This window comes from Nuphar pumila, chromosome 8 (genome assembly GCF_984573655.1).
Source record: "Nuphar pumila chromosome 8, dmNupPumi1.hap1.1, whole genome shotgun sequence".
Classification (NCBI taxonomy): domain Eukaryota; kingdom Viridiplantae; phylum Streptophyta; class Magnoliopsida; order Nymphaeales; family Nymphaeaceae; genus Nuphar; species Nuphar pumila.
In genome coordinates this window covers 16,295,172-16,307,582 of record NC_143256.1, presented here as the reverse complement: position 1 = coordinate 16,307,582, position 12,411 = coordinate 16,295,172, and positions in this window count along the sequence as shown.

Below are 12,411 nucleotides of genomic sequence, written 5' to 3'. Positions count from 1 at the left end.
CAAGGCAACGACTCATGGAGGACAACAATAGTAGCAACATAGGCCTCAACAATAGGCGCAACAGAGGACCAACAGGAGAGTGTACGCTGCAACAACTGCCACACAGGGTAATCAAAATGACCTGCTCGAAGGTATTTTCGTAGTCTTTGAACACTATGCTCGTGTGATGTTTGATTTGGGTGCTACCCATTCTTTATATCCTCCTCCTTTGCGAGTTTGCTTGATCTTGTTACATCTAGCCTCGAGAAGGCTTTTTACGTGATGTCTCCGATGGGTATATCTTCTTCTTAGGAAAAATATTTTCCTACAGTCTGAGTGATCATCGAGGGGCATGAGTTGTTTGCTGACCTGATCATACTGAACATGACTTTCTATGATGTCATTTTGGGTATAGACTGGTTGTCTAAATACAATGCTACTCTTTAGTGTTGGAGAAATGAGGTTCCGTTAGAGCGCCCTGATTTGTCTGTATTGGTGTTTTAGGCGATTTGATCAACGAGCGAGGTGAAGATTGTCTCGACATTGAAGATCTCCAAGTACCATAAGCAAGGTTGTATGGTGTTCTTGGCCAGTGTGTCTGCGACAGACAGTTAGGTGACACATTTGGAGCAGTTGAACGCGGTTCATGAGTTTTTGAACGTCTTTCCCGAGGACTTGTCAGGTTTGCTACCTCACAGGAAGATCAAGTTCTCAATCGAGCTAATGCCTGGCATGACACCAGTTTCCTGAATACCGTATCACATGGCACTTGCAGAGCTGGTTGAGTTGAAGAAGGAGTTGGTTCTGTAAGATAGATCTTTGTTTCGGGTACCATCAGTTGTGAATCAGGGCAGAGGATGTTCTAAAGACCACATTCAGGTCCAGATACGGGGACTATAAGTTTTTGGTGATGTCTTTTAGACTTACCAATGCCCCTACAACATTCATGGACCTGATGAATCGGGTCTTCAGTTTATGGTTGGATTCTTTTGTCATTATATTCACCGATGGCATTCTTATCTACTCTGAGAGCGTGGAGGAGCACTGAGAGCATCTGTGGATTGTGTTGCAGACACTGAGAGAACATCAACTTTATGTTAAGTTCTTGAAGTGTGAGTTTTGGCTCCACAGGGTGATGTTTCTCAGCCACGTGATCTCTAAGAAGGGCATTGAGGTCGATCCAGCCAAGGTGGAGGCAATGTTGTCTTGGAAGCAACCGAAGACAATTTTAGAGATCAAGAGTTTCTTGGGATTGGTGAGCTACTACTGTCAATTCATTGAGAACTTCTCTCGTATAGTGGCTCCAATGACTCGACTTTTATAGAAGAAGATAAAGTTGGTTTGGTCACCTCGATGTGAGGAGAGCTTTCAGAAGCTGAAGAGGAGGTTGACCACGGCCCCAATATTAACTTTACCTTTTGGGACAGGTAGATTCATTGTGTACAATGATGCTTCAGGGACCGGACTGGACTGTGTCTTGATGCAGCACAGAAAGGTGATCACGTACGCTTCTTGACAACTAAAGGTGCATGAGAAGAATTACCCCATGTATGACTTGGAGTTAGCGGCAATTGTCTTTGCACTGAAGATCTTGTGTCACTACATGTATGCGAAATAGTTTGAGATCCTCTCTGATCATAAGAGCCTCAAGTACATATTCACACAATGTGATTTTAATTTGAGGCAACACAAGTGTTTGGAGTTCCTGAAGGACTACAAGTTCTCCATCACCTACCACCCTGGTAAGGCAAATGTAGTGGCAGACACGCTTAGCAGAAGGCTTTAGTCATGATACTTAGCTTAATAGGGCATATTTGGGATATGATCAAAGAGTTTGTGAGATGACAACCATTTGCAGATGATTCTGGATGCATCCTTTATGCGGGGATGCAGGCGTAACCTAAGATTATAGACCACATTGAGGAGCTTCAGTCAATCGATCTAGAGTTTGAGAGGTTGTGCATGAGTGCCCATAAGCATGATGCATAGTTTTGTCGTGAGGAGGATGAAACCATCATGTTCAAAGACAGATGGTGGGTTCCAAAGGCACTGCAGGAGGAGCTGATGAGTGAGGCATACCGGTCGAGGTATTTTGTTCACCCAAGTTCTACTAAGATGTTCAAGGACCTCCAACGGATGTATTGGTGGAACAAGATAAAGCAGGACGTAGCAGAGTTTGTGTCTCGGTGTCTACCTACCAGTAGGTGAAGATCAAGCATTAGAGACCTGGTGGACTTCCTCAGTCATTAAACATTCCAGAGTGAAAGTGGGATGACAACTTAATGGACTTCATCATAGGGTTGCCGTGGACCCATTGTCAACACGATGCCATCTAGGTGATAGTGAACATGTTAACGAAGAGTGCCCACTTTCTACCGATCAGGATCAGTCAAAGCTTGGAGAGTCTAGCAGACCTCTATGTGGATGAGATAGTCTGGCTTCACGGGGTGCCACATTTGATCATGTCAGATCGATACCCTCATTTTATGTCTCGTTTTTGGCACCAGTTGTAGAAGGCCCTTGGTGCCACATTGAAGTTCAACATGACTTTTCACCCACAAACTGATGGTCAGACAAAGCGCATGATACAAATACTAGAGGATATGCTTAGAGCATGCGCGTTAGATTGGGTAGGAGAGTGAGATAGGCTGTAAAGCTTGTAGAGTTTTCATACAACAATAGTTACCCTGCCAGCATTGGTATGGCCTCATACGAAGCTCTGTATGGCAGACCATGTAGATCCCCAGTGTGCTGAAATAAGGTTGGAGTGAGAGCAGTGGAGTCACCAGAGGCCATCAAGCACTACTCAGACCAGATACGGTTGATCCGACAGAGGTTGGTCGCAGCACAAAGCAGGCAAAAGAGCTATGCCAATCAGCGGCGTAGGAAGCTCAACTTTGCCATGGGTGACCACGTGTTTGTACAGATCTCGCCCACGAAGAGTGTCTTCCGGTTCGGGAAGAAGGGGAAGTTGAGTCCTCAATATGTTGGACCCTTAGAGATCCTTGAGAGTGTTGGGTAGACCGCATACCGTGTGACACTTCTCCCTTAGTTTTCTTAGATTCATAATGTCTTTCACGTCTCGATCTTGAAGAAGTATGTGACTGACCCCTCACATGTGATCCACTATGAGGCGGTTGATGTACAACCTGACTTGATGACATAGGAGAAGCTGATGAAAATTGTGGATCGCCAGGAGAGGACACTGCACAGTAGGATGATTCTATTTGTGAAGGTGTGTTGGCAACATCACAGATTGGACGAGTGCACTTGGGAGCCCAAGGTTGATATGCATGAGCACTACCCACACCTATTCAGTACGTTCTAATTTTGTGAATGAAATTCTTTTAAGAAGGTAGGGATGTAATATCGTGTGTTTTTACACAGTCAAATTCAAAGATTTTGGTTGTGTTGCAGAAAAATTGATAAATCCTCAATTTTAGGTGGTGTCAATTGAGTTTGGGTTTGGCTCAAGTCTCATTGACAAGACCTGAATGAGCTAAACAAGATATGATAAAAACTTTTATTTTTTACCTTTAAAATCAAGTAAAATTTAAGCAAAAATTGAGTTAAATTCATGTGAAAATTGGAGGCAAAATTCAAGTTATGCATCATTGGATGCACCTTGAAATATTGAATTCAATGATATTTTATTTTCCTGAATTCGAACTATAGTTCGCCCAAAAATTACATTTTTTAAAAAAGTGCCCATCTCGATAGGATCGGGTTCGGGTTGGATCAGACTAGATCCGATCCGCATGATCCAAGTTAATATAGATCTAGACTCAGTCGAAGACCTATATTAATTAGGATCTGATTCAATTCAAGATCCATATGAATATTGAATATGGATTTGGATCTTGGATCCAAATTCAGATCCAAAATCTAGGTCCAACGAAATCAAAGCTTTAAATTTAGTATAAAGGTTTAATTTAAGAAAATTTAAGGTTAAAAAGACTCCTAGAGGGATAAGACACCCTCTAGATTTTTTGAATAATTATTAATTATTAATTATTAATTATTAATTAATTAATTAATTATTAATTAATTATTAATTAATTAATTAACTATTAAAAATTAATTAATTTGAAATTTCAGTTAGATATGGTAGTTACCAAATAGTGGAGTCTCTATAAGAGCCCCTTTGGTTGCTTTAAAAAAAAAGTAAGTAATTAGAAAGAGGAAGGAGTTGGAAAAGTCAACAAAAAAAATCTAGAAAGATTAGGAAAGGAGGTTGGAGATAGAATCCCATATGGAAAATTCTATCCCCTGTCCATGTGAGGAAGCCCTAGAGGGGCGTCACCCTCTAGAGGCCCCCTCTGATATAAAACTTGAAAAAGAAAGAAAGAAGAAACAAAGAGAGAGAGAGAGAGAAACCGTGGGAGAGAAAGAAAGAGAAGAAAAAATAAGAAGAAAAGAAGAAGGAGAAGAAGGCTCTTTTTCTCTCCGATCATTCGATCTTTCTTCTGGTCTCTTTTGAGCTTCAAAAAAAGGTACAAGCTTCCTTCTTGATTCAAATGCAGAGAAATAGCACAGATGAGGTTTATGTAATGTTTTTGGTGGAATGAAAAAAGAAGAAAAAAATGAGAATATGATTTTACTAGGTATATATATAGAGAGAGAGATTGATAGATAACATTACATTAGTTTTTTATATATATATATATGGTTATAATATATATATATATATATATATATATATATATATATATATATATATATATATATAACCATTCATAAATTTTATTCTTTTAGCCTATGCATGCTGTTTCGATTTTCGGTGCATATAGTTAGATTTGTTCCACTGTTCACAAGGATAAATCTGTCCTACCATGTGTATGGACAAATGTGGATAGATCTGCCTATTGTAATGGTGGACAGATCTGACAAGCCTCATAAACGTGCAAATTTGGTCCGGATCTACGGATGTCAATGATTGTTTTTTTTTTTTGGCTTGTTATGCGATAGATTTTCAGCATGTTACATAACTAGATTTTTGGTCTGTTACATGATTAAGATATTGGTCTATTATATGGCTGGTTCTTGGTCTGTACATGATCAGTTCTCGGCCTGTGGCATGATAAGTGTTCAGACTGGTTATATAACATACTAATATAATTGTTTAATGCATTATATAAGACTGTTCATGTTTTACATTATGTCACCAAAACCCAAATTTCGTAAATTATGGTTTTAGTATTGATTTTCAAATTTATTTCATTTTTTTTATGAACTGTGAACAACCTAGCTGACAAAAGTCGGCTGAGCAGTTTCTCTAGTACACAGGCCCATCCAAGTGTTGTTAGCTGAGCAGGGTTCAAAAAATAATACGAGACACTAATATGCCCAACCAACTGTTGTCGACTAAGTATAATTCAAAAACTTCTGTGCCCAACCAACTACAGTTGGCTGATCATATTTTATAATCTGTTATGCCCAGCCAACTGTAGTCGGCTGAGCAGTTTCTAAGCCTGTCAAGCCCAACGGACTGTAGTCAGCTGAGCAGATCTCATGTGTTGCACTCCAGCTGACTGCAGTCAGCTGGGATAGACTCAAACAAAAAAAATGATGAAATGGAGCTGATGTCAGTGGGTTTTAGCCCAGTCGATTATCATCGTCTAGGACCCATATCCAACTTTGTTTGATGCTGCCATTTAGGCCAGCATCAAAACAACCTTTAAAGTTTCATCTTGAACTCTAAGTTAAGATCAGGTATGCTGCCACTGTTAGATTGAATATGGCTTGTTTTGTTGCTGCCACATGAACTGTAGTAAGTCTGATTTTTTTTGGCCTATTATATAGTTGATTTTTTGCATGTACATTACCGAATTCTTGGCCTGATATATGACATATTTTCAGCCTGTCATATAGCTCATTTATGGCCTGTTACATAATAAAAATTTCAACCTATTATATAGTCAGTTTATGGCTTGTTTCATAACAAAAATTTCAGCCTGTCATATAGTTGATTTTCAGCTGGTTACATGACAAATTATCGGACTGGTTAAATACATAATCATGTGACTGTTCATGTATGTCATGATAAGACTGTTCATGCTTTATAAAACGTTACATAATGTGTGCTTCTATATGACTGTTATGCACACTTTTACAGGATTGTCATGCCTTATGAATATTACTAAAAATATGTTATGTGACTGATTATGCATGTTTTTATGTGACTGTTCTTGTATCAAAAAATGTCACAAAATTTTTATATGGTTGTGTCGTAAAGAGACACCACATACGTGGAGAAATTAATATGAGACTGCATATGGTTATCGGTTGAGGCTGTGATGGTTTTGCCTAAGCCTAACCGATTGCCAATGAGGTCTTAGTGTTATGCCGTGTATGATTAACATACCTTCAGGCTCAGTATGTTTTGATTGGTAACCCGAGCATACTCGAATTTGGTAAAGATGTGGTTGTTTACATATGCTCATGAACTTGAGTTTTGTGTTGGCTTAAATATGCATATAGTGAACACGTGAATTCTGAAATTACATTGTTGTTGCATCAGCATGATCATGTGTACGTCTGTATATTATGCATGAGATGAATCATGAAAATAAAAATGTATATTGAAAGCATGTGTTCATATGCATATGTAAATTGTTTATTCATGCACATTCGTATTGTGTGTGAATGAATGTGCATTTGTGAACATGTTTGGATAATTATGTGATCACATGTTCACTTTGCATAAGATGCACCAGTGGTCAGATGTGATCCACTATAGGCCATGTGGACCATGAGCAGGTGTTGCTCTAAGTTTATTCTATGCATTGCAAAAATCCATTTGAAACTATTGATTTCCGAATTAATTGCACTGTTAAATTTTGTAACGGGCCAAGGTCACATGTTGTATTTTGCATGTTGATTTGTAAAATAAATCTTTTGAAAAGAATGTCTTTTGATAAAAGATAAAAAAGATAAAATAGTGTAATTAATGTTTCTTCTTGAATGTTCCTTTTACATTATGGGAATCCTAGATGGCGGTTTTGGAGAACCGTAAGGATACTAAAACTCTGTGTGCGATTGTGCTCCTAAATATGATATGGTGGTTCACCTCTCAGCCACGATTTAGGGAGTTTCTGTCACTTTGCCTGAGGGTGGTGTGCAGACATAGTTATTATTGGTATACCAAGAAAGTGATATCTGTAGATGTTGATTTTCCTGGTGTTCCGACATTAAATGTTGATTTCTAATGTTCTGATGTATGACATTGATTTTTGATATCGGTCGAGGGCCAAATCTGAAACCCATTAATAAAACACAAATTATGTGTTAAGCTATAATTAGGATATCTTGAACTTCGGGAATTGTTGTGCCCATTTTTTCATATCCGCAGGTTTTAATGAAAAGTGAAACTAAAATTGTGTACATTTAATAGCGACATGCATACAAAAGAAAACTCTGACAAGAATTTAGTAAGCTATTCATGCATGTGCATTGATATCATGCATATTTACTATTCTGAAATTAGTTTATGCACCTTTACCTATTTTCATTTCATGTGAGATATTGTTGTTGCATGCTAATTGTTATTAAATGCATGATTGGTTGTTTGGATTATGAGATAGTTGTAGTCATGTTCCTCTAAAAATGTTATATGAATTGATTTATACTTCTCTTGCCTATTTGTATCTTTAGAAAAATTCGTACACAGGATCTTTAATTTTGACCCTGTGCTCTTTATGTTTTTCATAGGTCCTGAAGCCCAATGATGAGGACATGTACTATATGGGGCTTATGAGGCTTCATGACTACTTTCTGATATTTTGTTTGGGACAGTGTGGCTCTATAATTAAGGACATTTATTTGATTATGTTCTTAAACTTTAATTATTGATGAATAAAGTTAATTAGTCGATTGTTGGGTTAATGTAAGATCCCTTGTGGTTTGGATTGTGTTATATCTGTAAGGCTCCGGATCTCTGGGTAGAGTTTCCACAATTATAAAAAAAAAATCCACTTTTCAATAGGGATGAGTTTGGTTTGTTACAGATCTCTGGATTGAAGTCAAATTCGACAGATGCCAAATCCTTTTTTTTAGAAAGTCAAGATGGGGTTAGGCATAACCCCACCAGTTATTGTTCAATGTACCACTAAGGTTTTTTAACCTGCAACATCCCACCACAAGGAGACGTACACTGATAGCTCTTACCAACCACGCCGAGCCCCATTGGTAACTCATGCCAAATCCTCCAATTACTAAAATGAGAGATCTCAAATCCGTGGATCTAAAATCTTCAAAACTGCCAAAAATGCAAGGCTTTTTGGCAAGGGGGTCAAGCTAAAAATCCTTTGAGGATCCCAATTTCATAAGATGTTAGAGCAGTATTTCAAAGAATGGCTAAGTGCCATGGCTATTTGACACAGGCAAACACATGACAACATTTCACGTGGGGTCTAAACTTTGTAGTTGTGGGCGCCATGCAATGCTGTCGTGTGATTGGCTAGTGTCATATAGTCATGGTTGTTAGTTGCTCCTTTAATCTCAAACTCAAAGAGACTTGTGCACACTTACATATTTTTATTAGTTTTTTTACACCTAATGGTGGGTTTGACCGATTAGATTGTGCCTTGCTGGTGACTGATTAGATCTTGGTACTAGCCCTTGTGTGTGGATGTAGAATTATTATGGACCAGCAACTCGAAAAATGATTTTGTGGATGTGCAATCATGTTAAGGGGGTGTTTGATTCACCGAAGAATCTCTTGGAGGGACACCACACTCCCTGCTGAGGTGTTGTCCCGCATTTGATTCACCTATCATGTGTGTTATGTGCTCAATTTAATTGAGGGGATGCAAAAGTCCAAAACATTTGTCTCTCACTCAAGATTCTTATATCCAGAACATTTGTCGCTTTGCTTGTTCGACCGACAAATGTTCTACATGGCAAACACTTTTTAAGAGTGCATTGATGCCAATATGTTTTAAGAGGGGCAGAAAGGGAGATAATAAAAGTATGAAAAATTATCATAAGTATTGTACGACAAAAATGATGCATTTCACGAAAAACCTTATAATTTTCAAAAATTTGTTTGATGTCCAAAATTGCAAATATCTGTCATTAAAAAGACCATTTTAACCTTTGCATGAGTGGTTTTCTTTCAGATATGCAAATTTTCCCCCAAATATGTTCCCAAGTATTGCATCAAAGATTTATGACAGACCTTATCACTGATTTTTTACCTAAAAAATAAATGATTTCAAAAACACACACAAAAGAACAAAGAAATTAGACATAAATACCATTTCAACGATACCTAATTCGCTGAAAAATTGTGAACAAATGTTGAGATACAACCCTTACAACATTTCTAAACAGGAGATGAAAAGGCACGACTGTGGTTATCCTTATTATTCTATGCTAATGACCACCTGCAGTAGAAATCTGAAAAAACAACAAAAGGGACAAAGACAAATCGAGGCATTAACTTTCCAATACCATAAAGATCACCTTAATCTAATGAGTGGTTGGGGAGAAATATCCTTTGAAAGATAGACTGTTTGGTTATTCTAGTCTGCAGAGCATGTTTTTGTTTCAGTTTTAGAACTCAAAAACGAGAATCCTAAAGGGGTTTTAGTTGTTACACAAAACAAGAAAGTTACATGCATGTATCTCATTTTCAACAACTATAAAAATGTAAATTTTCAACATCATATCAGAGAGATACATATCAGAGAACAAAGACTGTCATGCAAAAAATATGCAAATTTTATTTAAAATATGTGAATTTTCTCTCAAATATATGAATTTCCTCCTAAATATGTGATTTTCTCCTACATATGTGATTTTTTTTCTAAATATGTGTCAAAGTATTGCATTTAAGATATGTGTTAGAATTTGCCATTAATTTTTTACTTAGAAAATGAAGGATTTTTGAAAAATACATAAAAAACCAAAGAAACTTGACAAAACACATTTTGAACGATTCCTAATTCGCTAAAAAACAATGAACAAGCATTGAGAAACAACCCTGACACGATTCCTAAAATAAGAGATGAATAGGTGTGATTGTGTTTATCCAGATTATTCTATATTATTTTCTGCCCACCTGCATCAAAAATCCAAAAAAATAATAAAAAGAAAAGAGACAGATTGAGGCCTTAGCTTTCCAACACCACCAAGATCACCTTAATCTGATGAAAGGTTGGAGAAAAATATCCACTAGAAGATAGATTGTTTGGTTGTTTCAGTCTGCAGAATATATTTCTGTTCTGATTTTGAAACTGAGAAAGGGGAACCCTAAAGGGCTTTTCGGTTCTGACTTAAAACATAAAAGTTACAGTCTTGTGTTTCCGCTTTCCAACTATTATAAAAATATAGGTTTTCAACTTCGGATATGAGAAATAAAGATTTGAGAACAAAAATTATTCTACAAAAAATATGTGAATATGCGAATTTCATCCTAAATATGTAAATTTCCTTCTAAACATATGAATTTCCTCTTATATATATGATATTTTTCTCTTAAATATACAAATTTCCTTCTAAATATATAAATTTTCTTCCAAATATATGAATGCTAAATGCTAATGCGATAATGATTTGTACTAACGAAGACAAATTCTTGCAGCGATGATTACTTAAGAATGCTAAACATTTCAACAATTTATACTAATGAATGATAAATGCTGAAACGATTATAAACGATTTTAAACCATTTACCTTAGCATTATCCTCCTTGACATTTATTGTAGCCTATCGGTCGATCTTGGAAAAACCATAAATCGCAGGGCCACACTTTGGACAAAAGGCGACAATATGCTCTCATGCTCAGGCCTACAAAAATAATATATTAGTAAGACTATAACCTTCAACAACATTAGTCTATAACTACCAAATATGTAATAAATAATTACCTTAACAAATGGCTAAAACCCTTCGACGGTTTTTGTACCCTTACTCACACGGTAAAGTTGACTGCATAAGAATGCAAGAATAGTAGCACCCCATGCATAGTTGTCTACTTCATCAAAGTCTTTCAAGAACTGCAGCCACAGGTAACTTAACCTCGAACCAGACAAATCCGAAAATAGAGTAAGTCCAAAAAAATAAAGAAGGAAGTTGCGCAACTCTTGGTCAGCTCTTTCAGATGCACATGTAGCAGACCGGCCTTCCCATTTATTACGAAAAGAAGAAACTTTCATTAATGTGAAATTGCTTTCACCAAAAATACATTGACCCCAATCCTCCATCGACATTCCTAGAAGGGTCGTGCACTTGTCCCTTGCATTATAGTTTGAATCTCATGCTAGGACAACAATTCTATGGCACTTAAGACCCGTAATTTGTGGCACATCTTCTAGGGTCATGGTGATCTCAAAAGAATCAAACTGGAATGTGTTCATCTTATGATTTCACTTATTGACCGGGTGGGTCATAGTGTTCCAACACGAGAAAGCCACTGAAGTGCATATTTCATAATTGATCATTCTGATATTCACTCAGATGTCCATATTACGACAGAACTGCAGGCCACTGACACCGCCCTTTGAGCTTTTCACCTGGCGCTCTACTTATCTTTTGACCTCTGTGTAGCACAAAATAACATATTATTTGTATCAAATCAAAATTACTCTCATTTGTACTTTTACATGTCGCTATACACAGTAATTCCTATATATAATAATCGTTGCACACTTGCTATCACTGTAATCATATACACAATAATCAATATCAAAGTAATCGCTATACGTACTAATCGTTATACATAGGTCACAATAATCACTATGCATAGTAATCGCTATCACAGTAATCACTGTACATAATAATACCTATCACAATAAATCATTACGTAATCGCTATATGTTACATATAAACAGATTCAGATATCCTTCAAATTTGGATATTTATCAGATTTGAAAGCAAAATCAGAATCGAATTATACTCGAATAGTTTTAGCTTATCAAATGCAACTGAACAATCAAATTTGGTCGGATATAGAATAAAAAATATGATTCACTGAGTGGCAGTTGTGCCAGAGAATGATGTTAAGGCACTTTATGCATTTGAGAAAGGAGGTGAGACGGCCTTTGTATTTGCATTGAAAACTGGATTTAGCAAGGGATTAAGCATTCTATTATTTCATCACAATTCCAGCAATGAACATTGCATACACAAATATGATCATGGAAAATATTTAGGTGTATGCATGGCTGATCAGACCGACAAAAGGAGAAGGAAAAAAAAAAACACCCAATATAACCCAAAAAGGCGAAAAACTCACATCAGCAAAATCATATCAAAACACGAGCCATTTTGCTATGTTCTTCTAGTCTTCAATCAAAGACAAACTGGAAAGGGTTTTCCTACAAACAAAACAGAGAATTCTTTTGACGAAGACTGCACAGAACAAGAAATGTAAGGCCACACAACTTGCTTCCAAAACCAAATCAACCATCAATTGCAGTTACGATCCCG